Source organism: Sminthopsis crassicaudata, chromosome 5 (assembly GCF_048593235.1).
Source record: "Sminthopsis crassicaudata isolate SCR6 chromosome 5, ASM4859323v1, whole genome shotgun sequence".
NCBI classification, from domain to species: Eukaryota; Metazoa; Chordata; class Mammalia; order Dasyuromorphia; family Dasyuridae; genus Sminthopsis; species Sminthopsis crassicaudata.
This window is the reverse complement of record NC_133621.1, coordinates 147735027-147753693: the sequence shown is the minus strand read 5'-3', so window position 1 is coordinate 147753693 and position 18667 is coordinate 147735027. Positions and strand designations below refer to the sequence as shown.

Genomic DNA, 18667 nt, shown 5'->3' with positions numbered 1-18667 from the left:
TGTGTGCTGTTTCCTAATATATTTTACTGATCCATCATTTCTTAGCCAGTACCAGATAGTTTTGATGATTACCACTTTGTCATAGTTTGAGATCTACCTAACTAAGCCACCTTCCTTCCTTCTTATTTTTTTTAATTCATTCTCTTATTTCTTTTATTCATTTATCTTCTGGATAAATTTTGTTATTAATTTTCTCTCTATGAAATATTTCTATAATTTTGTCATTTTTCTAGTCATTTAGATCTGACTTCATTTGTGTGGAAAGTATATAGTTTCATAGCATAATTTCTCACTAGCTAGAAGTTTTTTTTAAGGATAAGCAGCATCACTGGACTTCCAAAAAGTTTGTTCAATATTAGAATGACCAAAGACTGAAGAATGAGTCAAATCCTCAGGCTCATCAGTTTTCATTTAGATATTGAGCATAGTTCAATTCTCCAGGATAGAATGGATTGACTACATTAAAAGGTGCCCAAAGTTTGAATCTCTGAAAAGCCGCTATCAGAATGAAGATTTAGTCTGTACTCAGGAACTAATTTTCCAATAGCTCATGTTCTAATGTGTAACATGGATAGGGAATATCATAGACATCTCAAAGAATTACTAGTATTGTAATAATATTAGCCATAATTACTTATAATAAAATCTAACAATGTTTATTGCACTAGAGTTGTTATCTTACAATTACTTAGATAAGTAATGGACATAACATAATGGATATAGTGTTAGACATGGAGTCTCTCAGTTCAGGGTTCGGATTTTCCTGCCATTTAATAATATGGCTATGAAGAAGTCTTTTAATTGCTCTAAGTCTCAGCCTCCTCATCTATATAATACCTGTAGGATGTAAAGTACTTTGTAAAACTTAAAGCATTATAAATGATTGCTATTATTTTTAAAAAGATTTTAATTCCTGGCATAAATACCATTCATAAAGTCATGGTGTGAAGGTGAAATAGAAAAGGAATATGACATCTTGCTCCCCTACCAAGCAATTTATTTTACTTTCCAAGTAGATAGCAGGATAAAAAATATCTCCCCTTCCTACAGGCCCTGATGATGTTAAGCTAGTATTAAATGCTGCGGCCAAGTTCTCTGTTAGTATTTGTAACTCCTGGCTCCAAGTGACAGAAAGGAAGGCTGCCAGCACAGCTTTCAGCTCCAATTCATTTATATAAAGATAAGTTTTGCAAAGGGCCTGAAAATCAAGATCTGGCAGCCACCCAGGTGCACACCCTTGCTGTGAAAAGATACTGCCACACCTGGCATTCTGAGGCTGGTAAATGGGGAAAATGAACTGTACCATTCTCTTCTCACAGAATAGATTTGAATCGTATGCTTTGGAGGGTTAGTCTGTCCCCCTCATTTTACTGAGTTTGAGAAAGTTTAAGTAACTTGCCCAATTTCACATAATTCCTGGCAGAAGCAGGACCAGCATTCCCATTTTATCTTTCCAATCCAATCTTTCCAATTCAATCCAATCTTTTCTCCAATATGAACACAGCAAGGGAAGCCTCAGCTGTGTACCCACTATCGATGTGGCCATGTGGCGGTGACAATTTGAGCGTCAAGGTCCATTGTTTTGTTTTTATATCTTCCATAATAATTCCCAGTGATTGCATTCATATAATCTACATCAAATGACTGTCTCAGGGAAGGGAGGAAGAAAGGGAGAGAAGAATGGAGAGAAATTAGAACTCAAATTTTTAAAAATAAATGTTAAAAATTGTTTTTACATAAAATTGAGGAAAAACTAAGATGTTAAAAAACAAACAAACAAACAAACAAACAAACCAGTAGTGCCTAACATCTAGCAATTAAGGAGAATCCCTTTAAGAAGTAACAATGTTAGGGGAAAATTTTACCTCATGATTAAACCTAGTATTCCTTTTTCCATTTTTTCTCAATTATTGCCACATCCATTTCCTTATCTCTGACGTACCCGTGTTCTATTCCCTTCAGAATATTTTCTCTAATTCTTTCTCCTAGTAGTCCCTTTTTGGCTCAGCTTCCAATTCTTTCTCTGTCAATAGCAGAAAGGACTTAACTACAGAGTAACTACAGGGTTACTACAGCACCCATTCCAGAATCCATACTACTGACTACCTTGGTGGCTTCTCATGTCTGTAAAGTGCTTTACATACATTATCTCATTTGATCTTCTTAACTATGCTATAAGGTAGATCCTCTTATTATCTCCATTGCATACATGAAGAAACAGTCTCAGCGACTTTAAGTGATGTTCTTGAGGTCATACATTTAACTAATGAGTGTCTGAAATGAGAATCAAATATCAGTAATAAAACATGAATTTATACCTGGAAGGGACTTTAAACACTACCAAGTCCCATCCACTTATTTTATAGATGAGGAAGCTGAGGCATGGAGATATTCAGTAGCTTGCTCAGGATTGCAAAAATATCTCTGTGATAGAATTTGAATCTGGATCTCTCTACCTTAAAGTGTAGCACTCTATCCATTAAGTTGCAGTACTTCTCATGTAATTTTGCAAGTTGCTTCTTCTCTTGGCAGAATAAAAAGTATTTTGAATGAATAAATGAATGAAAAATATTTATTAAACGGTCACTCTATGCTAAGCTCTGTGCTAAATTTTAGCTTAAAAATATAAAAAACAAGACAGTTTCTGTCCTTCAGAAGCTGACATTAGGGACAACAGATAGAGGGGAGTGATTGCCAGTGAGACAGGGCTTGGTTTGGCAAGTCAATGATGAAAAATAGGCTGTATTTAGTGGATGGGACTTCCCACATGACAACACAGTGATATAATGGATACAGTGCTGAGTCTAGAGTCTAGAAGACTCCTCCTCATGATTTGAAATATGTCCTCAGACACTTACAATCAAATGACTTGATCCTGTTTACCTCAGCTTCCTTATCTATATAATGAATGGAGAAGGAAATGGCAAGGCACTCTAATTTCTTTGCAAGAAAACCTCAAATGGAGTCATGAAGGTTTGGACACAATGGGGGGGGGGAGGGGGGAAGCAAACTGAAAAATAACAAAAACTTCCCATATGATACCCCTAGTTACCAGACTTCCTAATAACATGTTAATAGGAAAACATTGTGTTGTATTTGCATTGCAAAGATTTCCTTCCCCATCCCCTCCATGAAATTTGTTTATATTTTCAGATCAATATGCACAATGCTTCCGAGGCCAATAAAATGTAAACATTAATAATCCAATTTTTTGACTAAAGAAACTGTGACGCATTCATTCAGCCAAAGGTCACACTATAAATCTGTTCCAGGACACGCTACAGCTCTCCTTTGCCCTCATAATCTTCCTCGGGGGGTATTTTACACTGAACTTCATTCAACAACACAAAATCACATTACTCCAAATTAAAACCTGATAGGTGCCCTGGTAGTTGAACCAAAACTTTGGCTTCTGTGAAGAACAGAAGATGCAATAAATATTCATGTAATCTTCTAGATAACACATTGAAAAGGACAGCTGGCTCAGAAGGGATCATTTGCCTGGTTTAGTATCTGTTTCCATTTACATTAAGAAAATATCGAAAGAAGTTATTATCCACCAGAGGGCTTAAGAGGTTCAATGGAAGCTTGATATTGCACCTGACTGCTTTTGACATTTGCCTATTGTAAAAGGAGAAATGTGTGAAGATAGCCAAATGACTTTTTACAAAACACAATCTCAGCAGCTATAAAAGAGAAAAGGATATGACAGAGATAGAACACGGTGCATCTGTAAAAATGAGGAACAGGACTTGTCAGCAACACCTGCTTGTAACTATCAACCATTTCAACCTGGCCTGCTGAGAAATTACACAGAGTCAAGTACACCAGTGGTCCTGAAAATATTAGCATATTTTTAAATAGAAAAAAGAGGGGGGGGGAAGAAAATGTAGGTTTTATAGACCTTTTTTAACCCTACTAACTGGGGTGTTTAACTATGAACTACATTTTTATCACATTTTCTGGAAAAGTGTAGCTTTGAAAAATCAGCTATTCTTGATAGTTTTATCTGTCAGGGGCACAGCAGGCAAATATCAATAGAAGTCTTTTCAGAGCTCTTATGTGAGTTATTTGACAATTTTCCTCAAAATATAGTAAATTTGTCACCTAGGCACTAAAATATTGGTTATTATAAATAATGTTGTTTCATTTTTTAAAAGGCTTTCAAAACTAGAAAATCTTGCTATGGTACAATGGAAGGAGTCTTACTTAGGCTTGGCAACAGGAGACATTTATTTCTTTCCAACTGCACCAGTGAGCAACTGTGTGATTTAAGCCTAATTTCTTTACCTCTCTGAACTTTATCAGGTCTTTATCTATAAAACAAAATTTATAATTTTTGAAATACCTCATATAGTTGTAATAAATAAATGAGATAATGTAGGTAAAAGGCTTTAATGCCTAAACAGTAGGCATTTCATAACAGTAGGCATTTCATAATTCAATGATGATGATAGTTATTATATTTGTTTCTTGGTATGTTCTGCCTTATTATCCTTCACCCAATAGTCTAGAATGTTGAAAAAAATCTATTCAGTTTTCTTCTGTTTTATTAGTACAATTTATAAGTTGTTGACAGTGATTTGCCTACCTCAGTTTCTTCATCTATAAAATGGTAATTATAATAACACCTCCCTCCCAGGATTGTGGTAAGGATAAAATAAGATCATATTGTAGAGTATTTGGAAAACCCAAAGTACTATCTAAATGCTAGCTAAGGCATCATAACAGGTTATTCATAGACTAACAGAAATTAAAACAAAGCTACTTAGAAGGATATTTAAAGAATAAAAGGACTTCAATAAAAACACATTTTACAAAAAATGCTTATTCTCTCATTTTCAATTAGTTATTCATCCTTATTTGGGGAAACAGAAATGGATAATTGCTGATAAATTGATTCTGGCACCAAAACTAGAAAAAGAAGTACTTTTGTCTTTTCCCCACTTCTTTTCTTTTAGTGCTTTTGCTTGGACACTTAACAGAATATTATTTTATCTATTTCCACTGGTGATATTAAAAACAAAATGCTTTTCCAAAGTGAAAGCAACCTAAGGCTGAATATGTATAACCAGTCAAGTTAAGTCCAAATATTCAAATTCATTTGATAATACAGACCCAACTTAGGAATCCCACATTACGCAGTGACCTCATTAAAGTGCATATACCTTCCCCTAGTGCAAATCACAATCTATTTATACCTTTCTTATCTTGTGTTCTTGTTATCTGTCAGCCCTTGATAAAGGATTTGCCTAATGGCCTTCTTCTAGAATTTTGGACATTTCATGGATACTAGTGAAGCCATCTATGTCTTATCCCTCACTTTTAACACATGGCTAGACCGTCTTATTTCCTAATCATAATTTCCAAGGTAATATCTTTTACACTATCTCTCAAACACAAATCACTACTGTTGATGTACTATAGCCTAGTTTCTACTAAAATTGAATTCAAATGGAGAATATCTCTATCTTCTATTTCTGACCCTATGTTCAATGCAAAATATACTATGGAGAATAAGTGACCAGTTAAGTCCCAAATGAACAAATCATGTATAGAGAAAGAAAAAGATGCAGTGTATTTTTTGGGGTTTTGTTTGTTTGTTTGTTTGTTTTTAACATAAAGATAAGGACTGTACTTGTGATTTCATTAGTGAAGGAAAATTCTTACCCTAGGAAAATCTCTCTGCCAATGTCTATACCTTTTCTACAACTTCAAGTCTTTGAAAGCTTCCTAGAATAGTGAGCCCTTGCCCAAAATCACACAAAATCCATTTGTGTCAGAATCAGGACTTGAACCCTTCTCTTACTGACTTCAAGGTCAAAGAGAGAATTCTCTTCTGCCTCTTAGATAAATGCAGCCAAATACCAGCTCCTTTAAAAAAAAATTCTTGTTACTTATTTGGCTACAAGTTTTAAAGAAATTTTTTTGGGTTTTTTTGGAGGGGCCAAACCAAATGCCATCAACTATTAATGAATTTCATTTGTTTGTTTCATAAGTTTGTTCCAGGGCAGGGTGGAGTAACACTCTGGAATTTCCACAATTTGTTTTTTAACCAAAAAATATTTACATCTGATGTAATATGACTTTTCACTAGCAATATCCTATTCTTGCAAGGCTCTCCCTCTATATCTCCCATGCTTCCTTCCAGACACAGTTCAAATACTAATTTCTTCCAAAGGTCTTTCTTAGTCTTTCCCCCAATCATTACCTCATACTACTAATGTCTTTCCTCCATGATTATCTCCCACTTTACTCCGCATATATCTTATACCTATGTAATTGTTTGAGTATTGTTTCTCCCATTAGAATGTGAGACATTAGAATTGAAGACAGGAACCATGTGTTTGTCTTTCTTTGTGTTCCTAGCACTTAGAGCATTGCCTGGCTTTATAATAAGAGCTTAATAAATGCTTGTTGATTGAATGATATTCTTTTAAGAATATAGATCAAAATAGAATTCACCCCTTCATTCTGTCCATCAAAAAAAAAGGGGAGGTAGAAAGATCAGTTTTCATCAACATATTTAACAGCATAGCAATCAATCAGCAAAAATGTATTAAGTACTTACTAAGTGCCACACATTATACTAAGTGCTGGAATTAAAAAGCAAATTTAAGAAAATGTGTATTTAAATTATGCATTTTCATTTGGTTTACCAGCAACATTTTCACACTGAAATGTTTTACCTTGTTTTTTTACTATTTGATGGTATTCTGATTCCTTCTTGTTATCATTTCAGTCACATTGCCTTTTTTGTAACCCCATTTGGGGTTTTCTCTGCAAAGATATTGAACTGAGTTTGATATTTTCTTTTCTGGGACATTTTGCAATTCAGGAACTGGGGCAAATAGGGTTAAGTCTCTATCCCAGGATTACACAGCTCTTAAGTGTCTGAGGCCATATATGAACTGAGAAAGGTGAATCTTCTTGACTTCAGACCTGGCACTCTATTTACTGTGCTACTTAGCTACCCTTAGTTCCTTTTATATTCTTTTATCATAAAAATTTGAGCTGAGCATGAGATATATCATGAGAAGATCTCAGATTAGTCATATTAATAATAGTGGCAGCAGGAGGGATCCCAGATAAAGCCCACCTATCTTAATGTCATCAAGTTTTACAAGGTGGCTAAGGCTATTTTCTTCCACAAAAAGCCTGCTCTGATGTAACATTATGGCATGGGAGTTACATGAACTCTCCAGGACTGTCAGGGAGCCAAAGCTTCAGGAAGGTCCTTCCAAGCTGGAATTCCTTCAAGTACAATTCCCAGACCAAGTTGTAACTGGTGCCCAAGGGCCAGCTTGGCTATGTGCAATAGAAAGACTCAAAACCAGTAATCCAGGGATGAATTCTTGTGCCAGGACAACCCATGAAACAGATGACAATACAAAAATCCCTTCGTCTTATGTGGCCCCCTTTCACTTCTGCAGTGATAATGCCGGAGTAGCAGAAAAGAATCAACAGACTCAGGGGGCATGGCAGTGTGGTGATGGGCACTGGTAAAGGGAATACTCAGTGCTAGTGAAGTCATAGAGCATCAAAATGTGAAGTCAATTAAGTACACGAAACCATCTTTTTCTTTACCATTTTCTGCCTTCCCCAGAGTGAGTGAGGAACTATGGCACTGCCTTTTTGTTTTTATAGCTAAAATGTCCCTTTATGTCTAATAATACATTCTTCTTCTTCTATGTTAACTTGTCCCCTAGCCTTATCTGAATCCTATTAAGCAAAATGAGCTCTTTCCAAATCCCCACTGTACTTTGTGTTTATACAACAGATTTGGTACTTATATACTGGCTTTTTTATTATTTAATATTATTAATAATTACTATTTTTTAATAATAATAATCAGAATTGGCATTTTGTAGCTCTTTAAAGTCTGGAGAATACTTTATCTAATTTGATCAGCATGGTGTAATGGCTAGCATATTAGACTTGGGGTTAGAAAGACCTAGATTCACACCTATTAACAATTGTCATTTATATAGCTTTGAGATTTGTACAGCTCTTTTCATGTTGCTTTTCACAACAGTTCTGTGAAACAGATGCTCCTATTATGACCATTTTACAAATGAGAAAACTGAAGCTGGAAAAAGGTTAAGTGACCTACCCAAGATTTTAGAGAGGATTTGAATTCTTGACCCAATTTTCTATGCACCTCAGTTTCTTCATCTGGAAAGTGAAATATCTGAACTCAATGGTCCCTTTAGGACATTGAAATTATTATAGTAACCCTTTGAAGTAGGTAATGCAACTATTTTTGTTGTTCAATTGTTTCAGTCACATCCAATTCTTTGTGATCCCATTTGGGATTTTCTTGTCAGAGATAATGGAATGGGTTGCCATTTCCTTTTCCAGCTCATTTTACAGATGAAAAAACTGAGGCAGACAGGTTTAAGTGACTTGCTCAGAGACACACAGCTAGTAAGTATCTGAAGCCAGATTTGAACTGCTATTCCTTACTTCAGGCCTGGCACTCTATCCACTGAACTATCCCACTTTCCCCACAGCTATTATTATTTCCTACTTAATATATTAGGAAATAGATATTCTGAGATATTCAATGACTAACCTTTTGTCATCTAATTAGTATGTGTTAGAGGGAAGATTCAAAGCCAGGTCTCTCCTAAGTCCAAATTCAGTTTGCTTTCCACTACACCATGATTTTGCACTCTATTTCCCCAACAAGATGGTCAGATCCTTGTGTACCAAAACTGTATCTTTTTAGCCTTATGGCATGGTGGATTAAATAATAGAGTCAGAAAGCACTGAATTCAATTCAGCATCAGGCACTTGCCACTTGTATAACCTTAGGCAAGGCAATTTTTTTGCTGCCATAGTATTCTCACTTGTAAAATCAGGGAAATAACATTACCTACCTTCTAGTGTGACTGTAAAGATGAGATATTTGTAAACCATAAAACATTATATAAATGCTAGCTATCATCATTATTCTCATTATTATTGTTAGCTCAGTGACACATATAATCAATGATCACTAAATGTATTCATTAACAAAAGGTTGATTAAACCTTTTGCAATAACCCCATATTCTCAATAAAGTAAATGATCATTGCAAAGGACCCTTTAAATCCAATTGATAGATTGTCCTCAAAGATTTTCTTTAAAAGAAAATAAAAACAACAATAATCTATATGAAATCATTTATCTTTATATGTGTTTGCAAATTTGGGCCCAGACTATCTTTTTTGCTTCTCTCTAAACTAATGGCATTCTCGGGGAGGAAAAAATCTTTCACAGCTGAAAGAGACTAAGCTAATGAGAGTTTCTGTAGAGGTCCTTTGAATCATATTTCATATTTTATTTTGTCATCCTCATTTATGATACTCCTCACTGATTAGTTTGACTATAACCTGTGTAGCGTTCACTTCCCCCTGCTAATACATTCATCCATGTATAAGCCCACCTTGTAGACTCTATTAATCCTGAGATAATTAAACTCAAATGTGAGTCATCTAATGCCACATTTTTTGTGTCTCAGAAATGGAACAAAGGATAAGCAGCCCCATCAGTGAAATGAAAGAAAGAAGAATTTGAAAAATATTTTGTATCAGGGCTATGATTACAGGAGTCCACAAAGAATCAATTCTAATTGTCAATAAGGAACTCAAGAACAAGATCTTACTCTCCAATTTTTTCTGTTCCTCCAAAGGACCAAATGCAATGTCCTGAGCACACAATAGTTATTCAATATAGGCTATTTCACTAAAGGAACAAATCAAGTTTTTACAGGATGTCATTGATTTACACTCTCCCATATCATGATGTGCAGCAGAGTTATAGCAGCTCTTATGTTTCAAATTAACCACATAACATGGTTGCAATACAGAAACGCCACAATCAAAGAGAAGGAACATCACTGATCCTTGCAACTGTGAAGTTATGAGAGCATTTAATCACGGGTTTAGATGTAGATCATCTAGTCTAACAATTTCATATTTTAGTTAAGCGCACCTAATCATATTTGGTAAAATAAATAGCCGATAGAACAATGTCAAAAAGCAATTTTATCCATAGAATATTCTAGCATAACATTGAATTTTCCCTGGTATGAGGTGCTCTTTGAAGTATGTTAGATGTGTTTTTCAAAAATGTAATACTCATCAAGCATTCATCAAATGCTTATTGTATGTCAATATATTAAGGAACAAGGATACAAAAAACACACACACACACACATACACACACACACACACACACACACACACACAAGCCACAATTCTTGCCTCAAAGAGCTTGCATTCTGTCAAGGAAATCAACATGTATATGCATTACAAGACAAAAAAAATATACAATCTAAAAACTTTAATTTGGTGGGGGAAGCATTAAGGGCTATAAAGAATAAGAAAGACCTCATGGTAGGAGGTAAGCTTCTATTGAATTTTAACTGAAGCTAAGGAGCCCAAATCACAAAGGTAAAAAGAAAATATGTTCCATTCTTGGAGGAAGGATCACTGCAAATTCATAGAATTGGAAAATGGTGAGGATGGCAACAAGCCGGCTAGCTTGGATGGATTACAGAATATAGAGAATAATAGAGAATAATGAAAAGGAACACTGGCGTGTTTTGGAGATTGTGAAAGTCTTAAATACCAAATAGAGGAAGATTCTAAGGTTTCTTGAGCAGGGAGGTGGTATGGTCAGGGCAAGATCTAAAGAAGTAACATGGCAAAGAGGAAAGTGGACTACCCTTGTAGTCAGAAACATCCAGGTTCAGGTGGAACTTCACATGTATAAAGAGCTGGCCAACCCTGTTCTAGATACTTATCATTTGAGTTCCCTCCAAGCTTTACTTTATAAATAACAAATATATTGCTGAACTACATTGATATAGACAGCTTCTATGTGATGGTACTGCATGCCAGTGAAATCATGGTTCTAGACTATATGTACATATATGTAATGTGTATATGTGTGTATAGGAAGAAAGAGGGAAAGAGAGAAGAGGAGAGAAGGGGAGATGGAGGACAAGAAAAAAAAGGGAAGGAGAAAGAGATATTAGGAATGGCCTGGCCTTAAAGCATGTCCAGAAACTCCCTATCTGGTTTTAGTCCAAGATGCTGCATGAAATCTAGGGGGGGGACCCTCTTTCCAGTATTGTTTTATTGAGGGACTTGTTCTGTGTGATGAAGAAGTTTTATAATTGGTTGATGAGCCAGAAAAACTGATGATTCAGGGGATTCTTATCCTAAGTGGATAAGTATAGTAAAAGGGATCACTCACTCCTTCCTTGCTCTCTTTCGTTGTGTTTGTAAAGAAGTAGTTTTACTTGAATTGCCTTCAAGAGCATGCAGGGAAGAATGGCAGCAGAAGATGCAGAGGTTCCAGCAGAAGTCCTCTCAGCAGTTAGAATTAAATGGTATAGAGCAAAATTCAGGCCCATAGCCCTCACATACTTAAATATAATCTTGTAGTAGAGCTAATGGCTGCAATGCCTGGGCAGCTGCAGAACAAGAGTACCTGCCTAGATTATTTAGCTCTGAATAGCAATGAAACATCTAAATTCACCTGGTCACCTAGATATTTCTATCTCAAAATATTTGTTAGCCTAGAATCCAGAAAGAAAATTCACAAGATAAAATATACATCCATATGCTCATGGCTTCTATTGACAGATTAAAGTTAGGGTAACAGGTTGTGTCCTACAGCTACCTCTTGCTAGGGAAGGAGGTATGGATTAGATAGTCTTGCTTCCTTGATAGCCTTAGGAGAAAAGGTAATTAGTCCTTTTTGTATAGTCACTTGGTGAGGGCTCAGCAACAACTGAGTCACCAGTTCTTCCCAACCCATACCCAATTAGAAGGCTATTTGGAATCACACATAGCAGCCACAAGGTTACATGGTAGAAAACAGCATCCTCTCAAGATTCCATATGATGGTTTTGATTTTATCAAGGCAGGGAATAGCTAAACATGTTCAAAGATTGCTCTCTCTCTTCCTGCCATAGATTAATCCTTTGTGCTTGTAAAAACACACATATATCCATGCAAATGTGTGTATCTGTATAAGTGTGTGTGTGTGTGTGTGTGTGTGTGTGTGTGTGTGTGTGTGTGTGTCTCAGAACTAGGTAGCTCAGAGTATAGAGCCTGGACCTTGAGTCAAGAAAACCTGAGTTCAAATGCGGTTTCAGACACTTACTAGTTGTGTGACCCTGGGCAAGTCATTTTTATCTTTTTCCTTTAATCCACTGGAGAAGGGAATAGCAAATGACTCTAGAATCATTGCCAAGAAAATCCTATGGACAAACAACATTGGCTTGGGTTATAGTATACTGATTCATGAAGAATGAGCCACAACAAATGTTTGCAGGCATGCATGTATGTATATATGTATATGAAAAGCATATATTATACTTCTTCCTATAAAAGGAATCAAGAACAATTGCATTAACTAACCCACTCTGAGAGTAAGAAAGCCTACACATCAAATTTTGATCCTAAAGTGAACTTTCACACACCATATACCATGTTATCTTTGTTTTCCCTAAATTTTTTATACCTAGGCCTTTTTATCAAGATGTCCATTTTCCCCAAATATCCAGGGACCCAAAAGTTCATTAAGTCATTAAGAAATTATAATAGCTTAATGTGTTGTTCTTGCCTGACATCACAAATGAGAGACATGCATTCTTAGAGAAAAGGTGGATTGAACTCCAAGTTACCTGAGAGTTCTTATTCTCAGAAAACTAACGAGTTGGTACATTTCTGTGAAAGACTGAAAGGAATAAGAAATAGCAACCAAGGTCAATACCGATTTGTTGCTTTGTGATTGCATTAAAAACACACAATATTCATTTAGAGCGTGACCTTAGGGAACCTCATCACCAAGAAAATTTAACTTTTATCTTGTTGAGGAAGAATCTACTTGGATCATCACACTCATTAAGGACTTGCTCTAGACCAAAATCTGATAAACTTCTGTGAGTAGAGAAATTTTAGTTAATGCAAATTAAAATCCTTTAGATACTAGACTTTTTAAAATATCCTTTTTATTAAAGTAAGTGTCAGTTAAGGCTATTACAATAGCAACTCAGTACCTTTTGTTTACTAGTTCCATGGTGGGGTTTTTTTTTTTTTTTAATATTAACATGACTAATTTAACTTAAGGTTTACAACAGGTAATCAATCATCATTTTAAGTGGTTGCCTACTGATACTAGTTTCTCGCTATTTAGGACATTACATATGAATGTCCTAATAAAATTGACATATTGCTGAAAGATTCTGAGTGACCTAAAGATACATAGTCACTTAACCAACTTTTTAAGGTAATTTCAAAATTGTACTAACAATACTAACAAGTATAGTTGCAGAAAATCTTTTTTCTGAGAATTTCAATGGATTAAGAAAGTTTTCTAACTAATCTTCCTCTGGGTCCAGCTGAGATAGAACTTTCGGCCTGGAGCCAGGGAAAACCAATTTCAAATTTGACTGCATATACTTACTAGCTGTTTGGCTCTAGGCAGGTCATTTAACTCCTCTCTGCCTCAGTTTCCCTAAGTAAAATATTTGGGATAATGTTAGCACTTACCTTACAAGGTTATTGTGAGGATCAAATGAGATAATATTTGTAAAGCATAGTAATTGACATATAATAAGGGCTTAATAAGGATGAGTTCACTGTACTCTTCCTCCATTTTTATATAAAAAAAATTCCTCACTTCTGCACACTAAAATATTAAAGGACAAGAGTAGGCTCTGAAAGTGACAGCTCCCAAGAATGAGGTCAGGTTACTCCTTTTTGCACAAAGAAGTATAATAGATGCTCCATTAGCCTATCACTGGAAGGATTAGGCTTTTGCTGGGAACTTTCAATTGTCTGCATCCAATAACCAATCACCTGTAATCTGACTCAGTGATGACTAAGAAACTCAATTTAATCAGGGACTAATACTGTCATATCTGTAATCTTAGGATGTTTAGGAAGTTCTAAATTTTCTTATTTTATGTTCATGTGCTTTGATCATTTGTGGGGTTTTTATAGACAATCACATTAGAGTTATAGATAATATAAAATAGTAGATCATACTTTTTGGAGTAGCCCAAATTCAGTCTCAGACGTGTATTAGTTATATGATTCTGTCACTTAATTTCTCTTTGCCTTAATTAACTAGAGAAATAGCAAATCACTTCAGTATCTTTGCCAAGAAAACCCTATGGAAAACATTGAGATACTATTGTCCAAGGGGTCACAAAGAGTCAGACATGACTCAACAAGAGCAATAACTAGGATTTAGAGAAAGAAGAAATCTTAGAGACTAATTTAAGTCCTTCATTTTATAGATAAGGAAAGTGAGACCTAGAGTAATAAAATGACTAATCCCTGGTCATCTAAATGATGAGTAGCAGAGCTGCAATCATAACCTTAAAATATTAGTTATGTTACATGCAGTACTTTACTCTAAAACCAGATTGAATCATTTCACACACGCACATGTTTATACCTAAATTTACATACATACATATATACACATTTGTAACGTGCTCTCCTGGCAGTTACAATTACTAGTCTGTCCTAGACCCACCAGAGCACCTTTGACCACTGTGCTTAGCAGTGTGAACTCTCCCCGGCTCGCCTCCTCTGAGGCCTTCAAAGGTCTCTGGCCACAATCTCTTGAATCTATAGCTTAATAACCAGTAGCGCACTCAAGAACAGCCACGTGTAATCTTAAAAGCCTTTATTATACCTACTCACATAATGCCCTGACTTATTGGTTCCCGAGTGAACACCTGGTCAGAAGACCCATGTGTTCACTACCAAAACCCTTACCTCTTTTGGCTATCCATCTTGGCTTGGCCACCCAGGCTAGGAAGCCAAGGTGTTTTATAATCATATGTACATAATTATATATAACATGTATATAATATATAATTCTGTATATGTAATGTGTGTGATTTAATATGTATTGCATATGCATATACATGTGTACATAAATGTGTGTATCTATATGCATATAGATATGTGTTTATATGTACATATCCTCCAATGTCTTCAATGGCTTCCTCTAGTCTTGAAACCTTGTACAATCCAACACTCCCATCTACTTCCCCTGTCTTATTAAATACTACTCTCTAATGCAAACTGTCATGAAAGCTATTCACTACATAAAATGTTCTCATTTCCCCCTTCTGCGTCTTTACCCAGGTATTTCTTCTGTCTGAAATGTTCTACTTGCTCACCTCTAGTTTATAAAATTCTAAACTTCTTTCAATCTGTCTCAGATATCACTTACTACCTAAATAAAGGCTTTCCCATCCAGCTCTCCTTTTCTATATTAGTATTCTCTCCCTGTTGGAATTATTTTGCCTTTGTTAAAAAATTCACCCTAAATATAAGGACTAAATGAGATATAGTAGATACCCACATTCTTCTAACTCTAACATGGCAAGGAACTCATATACCCACAAGGCAAAAGATATGGTACTAAAGTGTTAGGCTCCCTCATATAAGTCAGGAAGGGTTCCTTAGGTGCCCTCTGTAAGGAAGATGCTTAGGGCTAGATTCTACTAGTTATGTCTTGTAATTGGTCCATATAGGTAGTCCACAGAGCTGCTAGGACTGGACTGAATATATAATAAAGTTCCTAGGTATATACAGTGCATAAAAATATGTATTGATTTGTGCCACTGGCAAGATCAGATGAGATTTGGGTTTGGATACTAGATAATCCTTATTTAAGTTTTATTCTACCTCAATACTTTCAATACAGGGCTCCTAGCCCTCTCCCTGGATCAGGCCTTATTCTCCTTTCAGTAGCTTGGCTCAATCTAGGATAAAGTCTTACCCATGTGTGTGTGTGTGTGTGTGTGTGTGTGTGTGTGTGTGTGTGTGTGTGTGTGTTATAGATTCCTTTGGGAGTCTAGTGAAGTCTATGGTTATTGTTATTCAGTTGATGTGGAGTCTTCTTGACCTTGTTTGGGGTTTTCTTAGCAAAGATATAGAAGTGGGTTGCCATTTCCTTCTTTAGCTCACTTTACAGGTGAGGAAACTCAGGTAAATAGGGTTAAGTGAATTGCTCAAGGAGATACAATAAGTATCTGAGGTTGAATTTGAACTCAGGTCTTCCTGACTCTAGAGCTAGCATTCTATCCACCCTACCAACTATCTGCCCTAAAAGCTTATAGTAAAAGGTTAAAATAAAGAATTTTGCTGTGTTTTTAGTTTGGGATTTGTTTGTTGTTCTTGTTGTTGTTGAATTAAGAAAAAATATAGAATCACAGAGAAAAGCAAAGGTTATAAAAATAAAGATGTAAATTTCTTGCATCCAAGTTAACAGTTTAAGAATCTTTGATCTAGAGATTTTTTAACCTATGAATAACTTCTTATGGATCAAGAGCTATATATCTCTCTTTCCAAGGGCAAAAAATACCCTTTTTCACAGTTTTTACTCACTAATTACTCATCATTACACCAGATAAGGATTTGGCAACTACCTTCTTTTCATTTATTTAAAGGGGGAAACAAATTCTTAAGAAACAAAAATAATGGTAAGCAATTGAGAAGCAAATCATTTATAAGAAAACAGCTGCCTAAGCTATTTGTGACTGGTGGTAGAACTGTCTGCTTCTCCTAAAATTTGGCCCTCTTCTAAAAGAAGGGAGACCAACCTGCCATCTGGAGGAAGGGGTGGGGGGGAAGGAGGGGAAAAGTTGGGACAAAAGGTTTTGCAATTGTCAATGCTGAAAAATTGCCCATGCACATATCTTGTAAATAAAAAGCTATAATAAAAAAATTTTAAAAAGAAGGGAGACCAGAATGAGGTCATCTACCAGTTTAATATGAGTTTTAGGGAAGTCTTTACAGGCAAAGAGAGCTCTCCCCTGCACTGTTGATCAGGGCAAGGGTCTAGTTCTCAGCTTCAGTTTACCATCATTTATGATAAGATCTCTAAGTGAGGAGACCCTAGAGGAGCTGTCTGCCTGCCCTTCCCTTAATCACACTCTCTGATACAGAAAACAGATATTCTTCATCCTCATCTTTCTCTTCTTCTTCTTCCTCCTTCTTATTCTTCCCCAAAATTCCCTCCCACAAGCCAGTGAATTCTGGAAAAGAACTCATTCAATTTGCCTTAACAGTGTCTGAGGTCCAACAGCTCTATGGCAATGTACAACAGACTGTAACTGTATCAATGTGCTACACATTAACTTGTATATATTATTTATTTATTAATACTTTGTATCCCCATCTCCCCCCCAAAATAAAGATTCTTAAAGACAGTGATTATATCCTTTTTTGTCTTTGTATTGCTAGCATTGTGCTTCCTGAACTTAACCTAAAGCCCAAAATTCTATTGATCTGAGTTTTACTCCTTATTAGTGAAAAGCAATGAAACTGTCTACTGTAAGAGGCAATTTTCTTGAATTGGCTTCCATTGAAGCCAGAGGGGGAAAAACCCTGTAAGAACTAGCCCATTGAGATTTGGGGCTGAAGTTACAAAAAATACCATTTTGCTGACCCAAAATGAAGCAGTCTGTCAATGACTTTTTAAGGTACTTTGCTCTGTTTGATTCTGTAGCAATCAATCTACTTCTTCCACTCTGTAAGCATTACTTCCTGTTAATCCAGTCACAATGGCTTCTGTACAGGTTAACACCAGAAGAGGTAACCTATGTACTTAGCATAGAAAGGATTCATGCCTGTGCATGCACATGTCTACCTACCGGTACTGAACTCAGAAAAAAAAAAAATTTAGGAAGGAAGAAAATGTACATGTTTATGAATAAGATCTGAAGACCAAATGCCAGCTAATATTTTTACACTAAACTGCCCACAAGAAGAAACAATCAGCAAATAATAATATTGAAATAAATTGGATTAAGTTACCTTTTACGTAACTTCTAATTCCAATATTCTATGGCAATCATGATTTCAAATAAAATGTTATTTTTTAGAATTCACTCAGTTCCATCAATAAACTGGAAATGTTATAATTTTCACACATCATACATTTTATAGCAGAGTTTTAAATCGAATCAATATTTCCGTATTCTAACAATTATTTCAGACTATAGAAAAATTAGCCCTGGTTCATGAATTTTTTCATTTTCCCTCCAATACAATCTTTCACCAGTGTTAGGATTTTATCTGTCACATAAGCAATCTACAGAGAGTGAAGAATAAACATAGCTATAAAACAAAACACTTGTTTCTTAAGCTCTTCTCATAGGTGAGATCCGTTCCTGTCTATCCAAAACATGAATAAACCAAGAACCATCTCTCATTGATTTTTCAAAACTTGCTTCACTCTTCCTGGTCTCTAATGCCTTAAAGGGGAAAATAGGCAAGGGAAAATGAACCAAAGAAAGTTGTGGTGGAAAGAATATTAAATTCGTTGTCAGAGGTCATAGGTTTGAATTGCAGTTCTATAATATTGAGCAAACGGCTTACCCTTCCTGGACCTTGAAATTCTTCTGCTGTAAAATTAAGGTGTTAGACTACTTGGTTTCTAAGGTTTTTTATAATTCTAAATCCTATGATCTTGGTTCTTTAACTTATGAGTGAAGTTTGTAACCCTCCAAGTCCCTAAAAAAAAAGAAAACACATATACTTACACTGAGTCCTAGCAAAGTTGCTGAATTGCTCAGAGATTAGCTCAGTAAAGACTGATATAGTTAGACATCTCCTTCGTTTAACCTTTATCATAG

General features: G+C 35.5%; 1 protein-coding gene across 5 annotated transcripts in view; it reads left to right on the top strand.

Moving 5' to 3' along the window:
• The window catches only part of MAGI2 (membrane associated guanylate kinase, WW and PDZ domain containing 2), a 1692369-nt gene that overhangs the window by 1531759 nt on the left and 141943 nt on the right, over window positions 1-18667 (top strand). The gene's annotated exons all lie outside the window — the stretch shown is intronic.